Source organism: Rattus norvegicus, chromosome 2 (genome assembly GCF_021556685.1).
Source record: "Rattus norvegicus strain SHRSP/BbbUtx chromosome 2, alternate assembly SHRSP_T2T, whole genome shotgun sequence".
Lineage (NCBI taxonomy): Eukaryota > Metazoa > Chordata > Mammalia > Rodentia > Muridae > Rattus > Rattus norvegicus.
Window position 1 is genome coordinate 65,226,092 of NC_141535.1, and position 16,288 is coordinate 65,242,379.

Genomic DNA, 16,288 nt, shown 5'->3' on the forward strand with positions numbered 1-16,288 from the left:
AAATAAAAATGTAAACACCAACCCCATCCCAAACCCTTTGATCTATAATGCTGTCCTGTCTGAAAAAATATGTGAAGGCAATGGTGGCCCCCAAACTGCGAAAGTCATCAACAAACATCTGATCTGACTGAAGTCCTACTCCACAAGATGGAATCCATACCCAACACTGTTTGGGTGACCATGAAGTAGAGCAAGAGATAGCTTGGAGATTTGGCATAAAGCCAAATATTACTGTTCTTAAAAAAGAAAGAAAGAAAGAAAGAAAGAAAGAAAGAAAGATGATAACAATAAAATGACTCTTAGTTGCATTTTGCTTTGCTCATAAACCAGTACCTTGCTCAGTCATCCCTAGATAATCTTCCTCCTTCAGCAGACAGGAGCAAATAAAGAGACCCACAACAGAACACTATGCAGACAGTGAGAGACATTAGAACATTCAGCCCTAAGTGGGATGTCTTTACAAATCACTTCCCTCAAGTGTCAGGGACTCCATAGAAGAATGTAAGAGCTGTGAGGGCTGGAAGGCACCAGACGAACAGAGCTCTCTATATTAACATGAGCCAAACTCAGATATACTCACTTAGACAGAAGCAGCATGCACAGCACATGCCGAGGTCTGCCTAAGGTCCTCTGTGTATTGTATATTGTAGCTTTCAGAGTTTATGGAATTCCTAAGTATGCAAACAAGTGAGTCTCTGATTTTTATGCGTTCTCTTTGGCTCTTTTCTTTCTCTTCGTTTTGTCTTGTTTAACTTCAGTGTGATAGGTTTATTATATCATATTATTTTATATTCGCTTATAAGCATGTTTTTGGTCTAGTGAGAGACACGAAGAGCGTGGGTCATATGGAAAGGAAGTTGGAGAGGAAATGAAAGGAGTAGAGAAAATAAAAAACTGTACTCAGGATATAATATGTGAGGGGGAATGAAGCAGTTTTGTACATAGATATAGAGGATGAAAACTAGTAAAAAGAAAAATTACCAAAGTATTAACTCTGGCAGCTATGATGATCACAAGCATCAAAGCTCATATGGTTACCTGATTCTTTTTGTCAATTGTAGAATTCTTATTCTCTTAGCATCTCAGGATAAGAATGATGGTACTCTTAATACAGCACCCAGGAAATAGCTCAGCAGGTAAAGGCACTTGCTGGCAAATCTGACCAAATGAGTTTAATCCAATAAACCACAGAGGAAAGGAAAGAACTGACTTCTAAAAGCTGACACTGTAGTAATCATGTAGCCCTACATATACATGCAGATGAACATATAAAAGTATGTAAACAATAAATTTTGCATATATTATAAGATTCTAAGGTTATGACCCAACTCCTAATCTTAAAAGTCCTTTATGGCATCTTTATCTGATAAGCCTTCTTTGTGACACAACTGCATGATTCAGATATCATAATGTTCTGCACAAATTCATCATGAATGTTTTCAAAAGGTGGATGTATTCTTCATAGATGATACGGGATAAAAATGAAGATTAAATTTCTCTTGTGAAGTATATATAGTGTTTACTATCAAGCACAAGGATACACAACACAGTGCTTTCCAAATTGGTGCTAAGCCAGATATAGTTAGAATTCTGAGTGCTTTTACTGATCTATGAATGCTGTGAGTTTTGCTGATAGAATGGCACATTTTACACAACTAAAGTTCTCAAACAAAACCGCAATTTACAATCACTCTACAATCCTGCTTTTCCCCACACTTACTCATCTTACTTATGCAGTAAATATTTCCATGTGCGTTTTTAACTTTAATTTATGTATGCTGGCTGTAGATATTAAGTTGCAGAGTTGCACGTTATTCCACAATTTAAATTTCAAAGTCTAAAAATAAGCCATGATAAAATTCTAAAAGTGTTCAAAGTAGCATAGCTAAGATGCCTCTATTTATGCCTCTATTGAACATTTCCTCAGGAAATTCTTTCAAGTGAGGAATAACTTTTGGATCAGCAAAAGGAAGCACGCTCTTGTGATTGGACATAATCTATCACCTTCCTCCTTGTACATGTTTATTCTCTGGGAGTTTTAGACATAGTGATTTGGTTATCTCTCATCTAAATATGATCCCCAAATTCCAAATTATAGTAATAACAGAAAGCAACAAATATTTGTCTTTAAACTACCAACAGGCAGGAAGAGGCAGTATTAATCAAACTCTAACTATTTCAAATACATTATTTCAGCTTCATGAAAAATAGTTCTTCTTTAATATTGGAACCATATTACATCATCAAACTCTATTAGAAATCTGGGATCTACCAGCGTCTTTGCCCACTAAATTTTTTATCAAGCAATATGATCATCTTGGGGAATTGAAACATCAATTTTCATTAGGTTATATAATTTTACTCTAGGAATAGTGTCTTGAAGTTATAAGCAAAATAAAGTATGTTCCTAACAAAATAAAATTCTTATCAACACAAAATTCTTATCATACAACTCACTTCCAAATTGCATACTGAAAATCATTTTGACACAAAATTGGCCTTCAACACTGGTTTTTTTCAAGTCACTTATACATAAACTCACTGGCTTTCTTTTGATAGAAAATTTATTATGCTTTTGAATTATTTTTTCTTGTAACTTCCTTTTCAGCCAGAAGACTCACTACAGATCTCTGCTTTGGCTGTTCTCAAACTGGGGCTGATCTCATCATTTCCTTGTTCAGCCAACAAAACAGGACCCCACCCTTGATGAAAGTGCTTGCCTATCTTCTTATCTCTGACAATCATCTTTCCCTTTTCTTTGTGAATTTGCTCTAGACTTTTATGGATTTGCACAGGACATCAGATTCATTCATGTGAATCTTTCTGTTCTCACATGGAAAACCATCTTTTAAGTTCACAGAGAAACCCTATGAAGTTCTCACCCTAAGGTAAAAATCCTGTTGCTAACTAGTCCATGTTCCATGTTTACTGCTGCCGTGTCCAATTGTGTCTATGTACTGGAATCTTTCAGTTCAACAAATCTCTCTCTCTCTCTCTCTCTCTCTCTCTCTCTCTCTCTCTCTCTCTCTCTGTCTGTCTGTCTCTGTCTCTGTCTTTTTCTGTCTCTCTCTCACTCTGTCTCTGTGTCTCTGTCTTTCTCTGTCTCTGTCTGTCTCTGTCTGTCTTTCTCTCTCTCTCTCTCTCTCTCTCTGTCTGTCTGTCTCTGTCTCTGTCTTTTTCTGTCTCTCTCTCACTCTGTCTCTGTGTCTCTGTCTTTCTCTGTCTCTGTCTGTCTCTGTCTGTCTTTCTCTCTCTCTCTCTCTCTCTCTCTCTCTCTCTCTCTCTCTCTCTCTCCAGCCCTCCTGAACACATCAGCTGATATCTTCTGCCAGTGAATACACTTGCTCTGAAGAACATCTAACTTTTTCATATTTCAAATAAAAATATTTTGAACATTTTCTCTGTAATCATATCATCCTTCCTTCTCCTTTAAATTTACATTTTTTTTAGAAGAGCAACCACCAAATGTTACAATTTCTTAACCCCTTCTTAAAACTCACTGGTAGAGTATGTCTTGTCTACTGAACTCCACTTAAATTGTGTTTTGTTTCTGTCAGTATATATGTAGGAGACACACGAAAACTTCATATTTAAACAAGCATTTTCATTGGATCCTTTATGCTACCATCAATGAAAACTATATTTTGATACATTTAAACTGTTTCCTTCTTGTGGCTTTACCTATTCCCTTTCACTTTTCCCCTATACATAGATATTTGAAAATATGACTGTACAACCACAATCAAGTATTAAGGGAAATTTCTTCCATTCTTTATTTCAAGTAAATGTTTTGTAATTTTATGATTTAATTTTGTTACTATTGCACGATTGCATTTTACTGAAAAGTTATTTATTCCTTCATGTATCTGCCTTGGCATTGTTTATTACTATCAACAATTTTATTAGCAACCATCACTATAAAACAAATGTGTGGATTCTCCTACTTATTCATCTTGTACCAATGTTTCTATTAACATTGACATCATTATTCTTGACTACTTCTAGTTCCAAAAGGATCCAAAATATCGGGACAACTCACCTTGCAACTATTCTTTTTTTTTTTTTTATTAACTTGAGTATTTCTTATATACATTTCGAGTGTTACTCCCTTTCCCGGTTTCCGGGCAAACATCCCCCTCCCCCCTCCCCTTCCTTATGGTTGTTCCCCTCCCAACCCTCCCCCCATTGCCGCCCTCCCCCCATAGACTAGTTCACTGGGGGTTCAGTCTTAGCAGGACCCAGGGCTTCCCCTTCCACTGGTGCTCTTACTAGGATATTCATTGCTACCTATGGGGTCAGAGTCCAGGGTCAGTCCATGTATAGTATTTAGGTAGTGGCTTAGTCCCTGGAAGCTCTGGTTGCTTGGCATTGTTGTACTTTTGGGGTCTCGAGCCCCTTCAAGCTCTTCCAGTTCTTTCTCTGATTCCTTCAACAGGGGACCTATTCTCAGTTCAGTGGTTTGCTGCTGGCATTAGCCTCTGTATTTGCTGTATTCTGGCTGTGTCTCTCAGGAGCAATCTACATCCGGCTCCTGTCGGTCTGCACTTCTTTGCTTCATCCATCTTGTCTAATTGGGTGGCTGTATATGTATGGGCCACATGTGGGGCAGGCTCTGAATGGGTGTTCCTTCAGTCTCTGTTTTAATCTTTGCCTCTCCCTTCCCTGCCAAGGGTATTCTTTTTCCTCATTTAAAGAAGGAGTGAAGCATTCACATTTTGATCATCCGTCTTGAGTTTCGTTTGTTCTAGGGATCTAGGGTAATTCAAGCATTTGGGCTAATAGCCACTTATCAATGAGTGCATACCATGTATGTCTTTCTGTGATTGGGTTAGCTCACTCAGGATGATATTTTCCAGTTCCAACCATTTGCCTACGAATTTCATAAACTCGTTGTTTTTGATAGCTGAGTAATATTCCATTGTGTAGATGTACCACATTTTCTGTATCCATTCCTCTGTTGAAGGGCATCTGGGTTCTTTCCATTTTCTGGCTATTATAAATAAGGCTGCGATGAACATAGTGGAGCACGTGTCTCTTTTATATGTTGAGGCATCTTTTGGGTATATGCCCAAGAGAGGTATAGCTGGATCCTCAGGCAGTTCAATGTCCAATTTTCTGAGGAACCTCCAGACTGATTTCCAGAATGGTTTTACCAGTCTGCAATCCCACCAACAATGGAGGAGTGTTCCTCTTTCTCCACATCCTCGCCAGCATCTGCTGTCACCTGAGTTTTTGATCTTAGCCATTCTCACTGGTGTGAGGTGAAATCTCAGGGTTGTTTTGATTTGCATTTCCCTTATGACTAAAGATGTTGAACATTTCTTTAGGTGTTTCTCAGCCATTCGGCATTCCTCAGCTGTGAATTCTTTGTTTAGCTCTGAACCCCATTTTTAATAGGGTTATTTGTTTCCCTGCGGTCTAACTTCTTGAGTTCTTTGTATATTTTGGATATAAGGCCTCTATCTGTTGTAGGATTGGTAAAGATCTTTTCCCAATCTGTTGGTTGCCGTTTTGTCCTAACCACAGTGTCCTTTGCCTTACAGAAGCTTTGCAGTTTTATGAGATCCCATTTGTCGATTCTTGATCTTAGAGCGTAAGCCATTGGTGTTTTGTTCAGGAAATTTTTTCCAGTGCCCATGTGTTCCAGATGCTTCCCTAGTTTTTCTTCTATTAGTTTGAGTGTGTCTGGTTTGATGTGGAGGTCCTTGATCCACTTGGACTTAAGCTTTGTACAGGGTGATAAGCATGGATCGATCTGCATTCTTCTACATGTTGCCCTCCAGTTGAACCAGCACCATTTGCTGAAAATGCTATCTTTTTTCCATTGGATGGTTTTGGCTCCTTTGTCAAAAATCAAGTGACCATAGGTGTGTGGGTTCATTTCTGGGTCTTCAATTCTATTCCATTGGTCTATCTGTCTGTCTCTGTACCAATACCATGCAGTTTTTATCACTATTGCTCTGTAATACTGCTTGAGTTCAGGGATAGTGATTCCCCCTGAAGTCCTTTTATTGTTGAGGATAGCTTTAGCTATCCTGGGTTTTTTGTTATTCCAGATGAATTTGCAAATTGTTCTGTCTAACTCTTTGAAGAATTGGATTGGTATTTTGATGGGGATTGCATTGAATCTGTAGATTGCTTTTGGTAAAATGAACATTTTTACTATATTAATCCTGCCAATCCATGAGCATGGGAGATCTTTCCATCTTCTGAGGTCTTCTTCAATTTCTTTCCTCAGTGTCTTGAAGTTCTTATTGTACAGATCTTTTACTACCTTGCAACTATTCTAATGTTTGCTTTTGTATAGCTGTTGTCCAGTTCCAAATTTCCTTTGTGGTAACAATGCACTTCACACATTTCTCCTTTCAGGCCTTTGAGCACCTAATCCATCCCCAGTTGGTACTTTCTAGTGAAGAGGTGTGTGGAAAAGCCTACTATCTCAGCCATCACCGTCTAACTTCATAATTTTTCATTTCATCTATTAATTTTTCTTTTTTTCTTTTATTGGTTTTTTTAATTTGCATTATAAATGTTAACCCCTTTCCAAGCTTCCCCTCCAGAAATCACTGTCCCATACTCCCTGACCCTGCTTCTATGAGGGTGCTCCCTCACCCACCCATCCACCCAAGAGCCTCTCCTCCCATCGATGCCCAACAAGGCCATCCGCTGCTACATATTCAGATGGAGCCATATGTCCATCCCTGTGTCCTTCTGGCATGGTGGTTTAGTCCCTTCGAGCTCTTGATTAATGACGCAGATGCCAGAAGTGTGGCAAATTCTTTTGTTAATATGATCTTTGATATCAATTAGACCTGAAAAAGACATAGTAGTGAAGGCTAGCCTTAAATACATGAACCTTCAGTAAGTTTCATACTCCCAGTTACTAGTGTTATAAACATTCAGCATTGTAGTCAGTGCTATATTTTGGATTCCTGAACCACAGTGGTTTGGAGGAAAAAAGAATAAGGATTTTGAAGTTGCCAGAGTCAACGAGGCCTACTAATTTTGCTTAGTAATTTAAAAGAGAGTGGTACAGTGCCTTTTGTTTTACTCCTGTGGAAAGTTAGACAATAGCTTCAGGAATTCATTCTGTGCACTGGCATTCTTTCTACAGAACAAATTTGGGTGGAAGTTTCCGAATTGTCAGAGGCTGCATAATTGAATGGTGACTAGAGCTTTGTGGAAAGTTTTCACTATTCATGAAAAAGATCACAGACCAAAGAGCACTACTCCATTTTGCAAACTGATACTCTGCTTTGATCTGGAATTCTGATTTCAATGTCGATTGTAATAGTGTATTGCTGAGAGTCATGGGTTGATGTTTAATTATTAGTGCTTTGGCTATCTTTATAGAATTGCCTAATCATAGAGTATATTATTCTGTAAGCTGATATTAAGTAAAAAGACCAACACTCACACACCAATATACTTGTCAGATGATCAAATAAGGAATACAAGGTGCAACACATAATATCACATGTCAGAATCTGATTTATGGTAAATCTGTGATGTAAGGACAATGTTTATATTTTCTTGAATCATGGTTCTATATGCCAGTGAGTTTGGTCAATGTTATGTACATTAACTTCGAGTGCAGTTCATAACAATAAGTGAAATGGTGCTGAGAATATCCAAGCTTTATTATCTTTTTTTTTTTTTGGTTCTTTTTTTTTTTTCCGGAGCTGGGGACCGAACCCAGGGCCTTGTGCTTCCTAGGTAAGCGCTCTACCACTGAGCTAAATCCCCAGCCCGCTTTATTATCTTTTAAGCCTTGTATTCTCAATTACTTGAAAGAATTGAGAGAAAAATCCATGAGCCCTGTGGTTCACTTTGTAAGGTCATCGTTTAATGTGGTTCAATCTTGACCATCACAATAATCTACTTTTTTCTGTTATCTGATGCCAGCAACATATCAAGAAGTAATTTCAAAAGAAAATTTTCAAAAAGCACATAGAAATAATTTCTATTGATTAATAGTGTTTCTTGGAATGTATGAGTTTTTTAGTTATTTGGGTTAGCACATCCTAACTATACACAGTAAAGGGTCTGCTTCTGCCATCTTCACATATGTGTCTCATTCATTTGTTCATATTCACATCAACAACTCTCTCCTGCCTCCATTCCACTCTCATTGAAACCTCTTCTCTTCCCAACTATACCCCTTCTACTTTCATATATCGTCTCTATGTGCTTCTGTATGTGAATGTGTGTGTGTGTGTGTGTGTGTGTGTGTGTGTACGTGATCCAATGATATTGACAGCTTTTGTTCCTTAATTCTACTTTTCTTTCTAGTTAAAAATAGTGAACTTTTTTTTCTATTTAGAAGACAAGATAAAATTTCTTTGCAAAATAAATAAATTAATCCCCCACAAATTTCTTTCCAAACTTTATATTAAATCATTTCATGTTCAAGTACTATAAACCATCCCCCTTGATGTTTAGTAAACTCAGAAATAGTTAGCATATATTACAAATTATGAATGTCCAAACTTATGAGTTCACTTTTTTAATATAAGGGCTTATAATTATAGAATACTAATAGAAAATTGTATAGTCATTAAAAATATTTGTCTTAATGTCACACACTGCAGTACATGTAAATTTCTAATTCAATGATAAAAATTCCAGAAAACCTTTCAAAGTAAAAAACAAACAAGACACTATTCAATATATATTTTTTAAACATTATACCTTTGACATTGAAATGGAGTGGTAAAACCACAAGAGAAGATCTGTGTTTGCTGCTCAGTAGCAATGATTTAATCCATAGGGAGACTCTTTATTCCAGATGTTATGCTTGGAGCATATCTGCGGCAACTGTGTACATTTTCTTGTATTACAGAAGCAGCTAAATATCCTTCTTTTAAACTTCCCTCTATTCCCGGAGAAAACATTGGAAGTGGATATGGTTCTCTGAGCACAGATGCATGCAGAGATTTGCAAAGGTAGAGTATGAAGTAGGGAATCTGGATGGCTCTGTAACAGCTTTCAGGAAATCAAAAATGAAGAGTTAAGTATATTCAGACTCCTATAAGCATTATTGTCCTTATTCCTTTTAGGCTTACAAAATATGAAGTTTATCTGGAACTATCTGAGTCTTCCTTTATCCTGCTAGTGTTTTTCCAAACACTCTAATATCATACTGGAATCACACTCAGGGAAGTTCCTTACCTCAGAGTAATGGCCACACTGGAAAAGTTCTTCTCAGCCCTCCCCACAGCCCCTTCCCTTGCCCCAGTTTACCCTCTCTTTTATGTACCATGTGGTACATAATCTTTATTCCCTCAACAAATCTGCTCACAAAAAAAGATTTTATTTTCTCATGAATTTATATCCAAATGTTATCTCTTCTAAAGTTTATTTGCATTTTAAACCTTATCTCAGACTGTGGAAGCAAAGAATTTAACACCCTGTTAAGGGGATTTTAAGCCTCACTTGGCAGGCAGGGGGATGTTTTCTAACAGTAAATCCTTTTTCTGCTTCTCAGAAATTGTATTTTCTGTACTGGCTTCTCCAGGTGGGATGAGGAAAAGGGCTTAGAGAGAAAATCACTGAGGTTTGGGGACAGGCAGACATGATGTTGGATCCCTGCCTTTGCTCCTTCTTGAGTGATCTGGAGAAATGTATTCAACCTCTCATTTCCCTTTCTTGATAATTGATGTATGTGAGCAAAGCCACCGTTCAAGGTTGCGGCGAGAACTGAATAGCTTATTGACCGTGTATGTGAGTTAGAGAGGTCACTTTTATGATAGGATTAGTTCAGTTTGGATAGAGGAACGTGAGTATCCAGTTTGTCTTCAGTGTGTGTGTGCGTGGCTTTTCCATGCTAACACAAAGCGCTTGTGAGTCATAAAACACTCATCGGCTTGTGTGGCCACCTGAGTGCAGCTGCCTGTCTCTTCACAGCATTTTCATCATCCCTCTTATATCGCTAGGATCAATAGTCTAAGGCTGCTCTGCTTCCCTCTGACAACAGATAATATCTAAAAGCAGGAATGATCGTATTGAGAAAGAATGAAGGAGGAAAGTGCTACAGAGGGCAAGGAGCATTATCTATAAACCCAGAGACTAACTCGGTATCAGAAAAGAGGCATTCAAACCGCACACTTTCTTAGACTGAGGTCACGGAGAACGACAGGCTTGTGATATCCACCGGTAATTTCAAATCTTTCCTTTTGGATCATAATAGCATATGGTTATCTATTATCTACTTACCAAATCTATATTCTGACTTTTAGTTATTAGACATTTCAATTCGTTCAGTAAATATTGCTTAGATTCACAACACAATGCCTGTCATTAGTGAGAAGAATAGCAGATATATTCACAAGGTTCATGTGATAACTTTAATGACCTAGACTATCCTGGTCTACCCTGAACAGAATTACATTTTTCAATGCATACCTCCTACCCAATTGCTTTTTCCCCTTTCTTTTGTCACTTCAGGTTCCACCCTTTTATTATCCCAATTTTCTTAACTTGCATGGACAAATTTCCCCAGGTACAAAGAGCAATACATTCTTCTTTCATTATGGTTTGAATATCACACAAAATGTTTTGTGATTATAATAACATTATAATTTTGCATATATACAGTTTGCATGATGACTATTCTCCCCTCTCACATCCCAGCAACCTCAGTCCACCTTCCACGAAGCCCAAAGTTTTTTATTTTATGTTTATATTTATTCATTTTGCTTTGCAACCGGCCCACTCAGAGTAAACAAGAGTCAGCCAAGTCAATATCCATTGGAGCCAGGTGGGTCAGGAACTGGAGAAGCAATTAAAGATGGTGACTCTTTCTTTACTAAAATCTAATCACTGCTGGTATCTCCTAAATAAAGTTTAGGGTGTGCCGTCAGCACTGTGCATTTCCTTGGCTAGTCTGATGGCACCTGTTTCGTGTGTGAGCAGCACATGAGACTACAGCTACTGCCAGTTAATGATTACCGGTATCAAGTTGAGTGGATGATATTTTTCATAGTCCTTCATGTAGTCTACTGTACTTTGTGTACTTCTCTTCCCCTCTTCTGTTGTTTTCCTCAGCTGTTAGAGGTGAATGGTATAAATTTGTTTAGGGCTGGACCCATATCAGCCCCTTATTTTCTGAGTGTTGAGCACCACTGATGCTCTACCCTCACCATTATCCATTGCTTGAAGAGGATTTTCTGTGCAAAGCAGAGAGCCATATATGTCCTTGGGTATAAGCTTATGCACTTGTTCTTAGATATGAGCTTAGGTACTGTGTCAATGTAATAACTATTAGAAATGACCTCACAGCATTGATCTACTACATTCTCAGACCTGGGCTGGTAATCTGGCTTAATATATCAGGCTCTGTTCACCCTGTCTTTGCAGAATGGGTCCGGAATCCACTCAGAAGGCAGTTGTTTTCCTTCTTCTAATAGTGAAGTCACTTTTGCACAAAGGGCAACATTCTTGTCATGTTCCAAGTAGACAATATTTTTTAGAATTATTGAGAGTCTTAACATTCTATTTTTATACAATCATTAGCTCATTCTTATTTTAAATCTAAAATTATTTGCTTATTTAAATAGAGTATGTTTCAGGTTTTTTCCATGCCCATTCATACAAGGAATAATAGACGTGAAGACGCATGCCTTCCTATTCAAAGAACAGCAAAGTTTGTTAATTGTATGATGAGATTTTATTTGTGATTCATGAATGGAGTCAGTCTTCATTACACAGAATAAAAAGAAGGTTCTCACTTCCACTGGACATGGAATTCAGGGCTTTTCTCATCTTCTGCCCTCTAAGTTTAAGCTATTCACTCATTTCTCTACTTTTCATTGTTCTTGTTTAGGCTGAATAATGTCTAGTTCCAGGAAAAAGCACATAAGCAACATCACGAGTTGTCTGTTTGAGGATTTATCTGTTCCCTTAAAGCTTCTTATGATTACATATCAGTTTGTATGAATGACTTTCTTTTTGCCTGAGGCTACTTACTAAGACCCAGTGCAAGATCACTTTCAACACTAGTTTCTCTTAACAACACAAACATTAATTATTCGAGAAGTAAGTTTGAAAGTTGAAATGGAGACAACTAACAGTGTCAACAAAAACTCTTAGGAGTACATTTCTAGTACCTGCTTTAGGAAATAATTTAATCATAACATAAAATGTAAATTATCAGGTCATTTCTGGAAAAAAAATTGACTGCAATAATAAAAGCACTTACTCATTAAGGTCCATGCAAATTCATGCCAAACAATGAGAAAATGTATGGATGTCTTATAAGGTTCCCAATGTGTTAGATTTCCAGGAACTCAGCAAACGTAGACTTTAATGAAGGTAATGTGATTCTGTTTCACACCATCATGTGGGTAAAAAGTTAGGACACCTAAAAATAGTTATTGTATTCATAGAAACTCTTATATTGCTGGAGCTATCATATTAATTAATGAAGAGAGAAGGAGTAGGATATATATACATATATATATATATATGTCAATGAAGAATGTATTTAGAAATCAAGCTCAAATATAGAATGAAGATTTATATGCATGACATGGATAGGAAAAGAAAAAAAGGAAATATACATTTATGAGGCTCTCAGTTTTGTCAACAATGCAATCTAGTAAGTGTTTATTGTGATTCTGTTAATTGTCAGGCACCAAATTAGAATCATTCTCTAATAGAACATTGTAAAATTGTCAGAGAATTTACACTAAGATACTTCTACTGTTTTATTTATTAGACTCTTACTTTTGCTTATTAACAAATCTGTACATTTATAAAATATAATAATACCAATAAAAATATAAGCCATATATTTTGTAAATGTGTAAAAGGGAATTGTCTTGGTCTAGTTTCTCCTATTTTTCCAAAAGTCTTATCAAAAATGGATCCTCTGGGGAAAATATTTTCATTCGATCTATTAATTCATACATTTTTAATTCAATAAGAGTGTTTTGAGTTGTATCCTAAACCCTGAAAATACAGGAATGAAAAATAAAACATCAACCTAAAACCTTTGTTTCTGTACTGTAGTTTGATTTTTGTAGAAAAATATAAAATACTAACTGCAAACGAAGTAGGTGCAAATATAAGTGAGAATTTTCTATAAAATATTGGAACATAAAGAAATGGGTTTTGATAAGGATATGAAGATAGACAAATCTTTGCTAATGATGATTCTTAAAGAGAAATGCAAAATGGAATTGGGTGTTTTATTATTTACATTCTGTTGCTGTAATAAAGAACTCTACTCAAAGCAGCTAATGGACGATCTGATTTAGACATTTGGCTCCAGAGAGATAAGTCTATTACAGTGAGGAGACATCAGAGCTGTCCACTAGAACAGGGAGCTAAAAGTAAGTCTTTAACTGCAGGCATTTGAAGCACTGAACATAAATTGGAAACAGACGAAGGTATATCTCTAGTAAAATACTTCCTCCAGTAAGTCTTTACCACCTAAGACTTCCCCATCAGTATCATAAATGGACAAGTACATCTTCAGATCTCCATACTGAGAGGGGACATTTCTAGCTCATAGCACCACCTTGGCAAACATGGAGTACACAACTGTGAGGAAGGCAAATATTTTTGTGGATACATTTTGTTAAACATATTTAATGTATTTGGAGAGGAAAAAGTCTTGCCTTACGTCCATTTTTACTTCAATCCACAATCAGTTGTTGCTGCAGCTAAGGAAGAAGAAAGGAAAACAAGGAGGAGGAACCAACAAATAGAAGCATAGCAGGAGAAAGAAAAAAGAAAGAGTTAAGAGAAAATGGGTGAAATACAAATGCATTTTTGGAACTCTCAGTGTGTCTTCATCAGCTAATTGCTGTAATTACTTTATAGGGGGCTCGCTAATATATCAAGTTGCTAATTAGTTTTTCCATGTTTTTTCCTCATTTTCTTTTATGTATCTTTGATTATAATTTTAAGAATGCAAAAGAAGCAGATATTGGTCCTAAGTTCAAATGCTAGCAGTACAAAAATATTATGCAATATAAATTAAATAAAAATAGATTAAATTATTCCTGATTAATGTCTGCTTCTGTTCCAAGAAAGTCTCCGCATAATGTTCTGACACAAATACTCTACAATGCCCACTAATTACTCAGCTGAAGCATCATTAATGGGGCAGTATTTATTTCTAATGGCTTTCTAAAGCCAGATTTAGAAGGAGAATTTTAATCAACAAAAGTAAGGCAAAGGTTACCCCAGTCCAAATAATTATATTTTAACAAAAAATATAAGCAGTGAGAAGTTTACTTTTGGAAAAAAAGCTCCCACTCTATAAGACCTTATAGAACTATATTTGACTAATGCAAATGATTTCAATGTCAACAAAATCAATATTAAGACTATTTCAATAGAATAAGCATTTCCTTTCAAATGTTTCTCAAATTTTCTTTATTTTTCAATCTTAACAAATATTCTGAAATTATTTTTCCTGATGGCTACCTACACCCTATACTATATGAAATGAAAATAATTGTCTATGTATTCCATGGCCATTGGGTCTGAATCATTCAAGCTTTGTAAATTACCTGGTCTATGCTCTTTAATGGAAGGTGCGTTCTCTGTGTGCTTCTGCCTTTGATATTCAGAACGCCAACAAAGTGAGACTCTCCCGATCCATCAGCATCCACTGCCTTCTCCAACCCTTCACGGAGCACAATAGTGACATTCCTTGCAACAGTCATGGAGGTTCTGCACAAAGAACATGAATACTCAATACTTTATTCAAAAGACCATAATAATACAAAGAAGAAAACTATCACTTACTAGAATATTATGTGGAAAATCATATCACATATTCTAGTCAAAATTTCATATTTAAGTTAGAAAGACCACAGATGAAAAGTATAAGTGTGTATTTCCCTGACTTAGACAAGAATTAAAATTAAATGACTTATTTATTTGTGTTAATATATTCTGTTATCCTAGTGTGTCTATGTTTTCAGTGATTTATGATTATGATTATCATTATTTAAATTATTAATGTTTTTACATTTGGCTGGAATGGAGGAATATGATGCTTATATCAAATTAGTCAAGAAGATGTTTGAATTTCTAACAAATGTTTTCACACTGTTATTAACACAAATGAAATAAAAAAACCCCTTTGTTATTAGTTTTTTCCTGGTAGCTTGAGATCACTTATAAGTTGTACAGGTTTACAAATTCGAATTAAAAAACTCTTTTAACTAATAGGAAAAAACAGATTTGTATATCATAATATAATTTTTAGTTTTCTATCAGTAACTGCTAACTAAATATTTTATATCCTTAAGATGATTAAATATATTTCATTATAATATATTTGCATTAAAATATTTTAAAGGTGTTATTATTTTTTAAAAATTAATTCTAATTTTCACTGTAGCTGGGATACACTGTAAGGAACAGGGTAGTAAGCAGGGTTTATAATGATGCTATTTTTCTCCTGTCCAATATATTATCCGAAGCCAACACAGAAAAAGATGAAGAGGAAACTTATGTTTTGGAAAAACAGATAATGACTCTCCTTTCCTCCAAAATTCTGGAGATAGTTGTCTATTCTTACTTAGAGAAGGGAAGCAGAGTGAATTAGATGTAAGACTGAGATTTTAATATAATTCCAAGGAATACAAGTAACTATTTGTTAAAGGACGATTTGGAAGCTGAGCTCCTCTGGTCTGAAGGGGAAGGTTGAGAGCTCAGTTTCATCGTTGGGACAGTGACTGCCAAAATAGAAACTCATGCCAATCCTTAGTGGACATTTGTACATGTACTTGGATTAACCGTGGACTTTACAAAGTGTTATATTGGTTTTTCAAGTTACTAAAATCTGCATTTTTCTGTAATTTTCAAAAATGTTTGTCATATTTGCTATGACATGAACAAACTTTCCAAACAATAATACAGCAAGAAAGAAACATTATTTTGAGAAATTATTTTTATATAATTTTCACTATAAGCCACACTTTGTAAACTGTTTCATATGGCTCTTGCAAAGAGCATAAACAAATATCTCTTTTTCCTCACACATAAGCACTCTATCATTCATTGCCGTAGCAGTTCAATGGGCATGACTTAGACTACAAGTCTGTTTTTGTTCTCTGAGAGATACATGTTATATTTGTCAGCTCTCTGTTCTAGCCATTTTGACATAGAGTCTTACTTGGTACTATCAGGTTACTAATAGAAGACAATCTTGATATTAAAGCCTAAAAACCACGAGAAATGGATACAGTATCTCAAAGAAGAGGAGCAAAATCTTCATATTCAGAGAGTGCAATAGTAAGAGAGTAAACTCTGCTTGCTTGCTTTC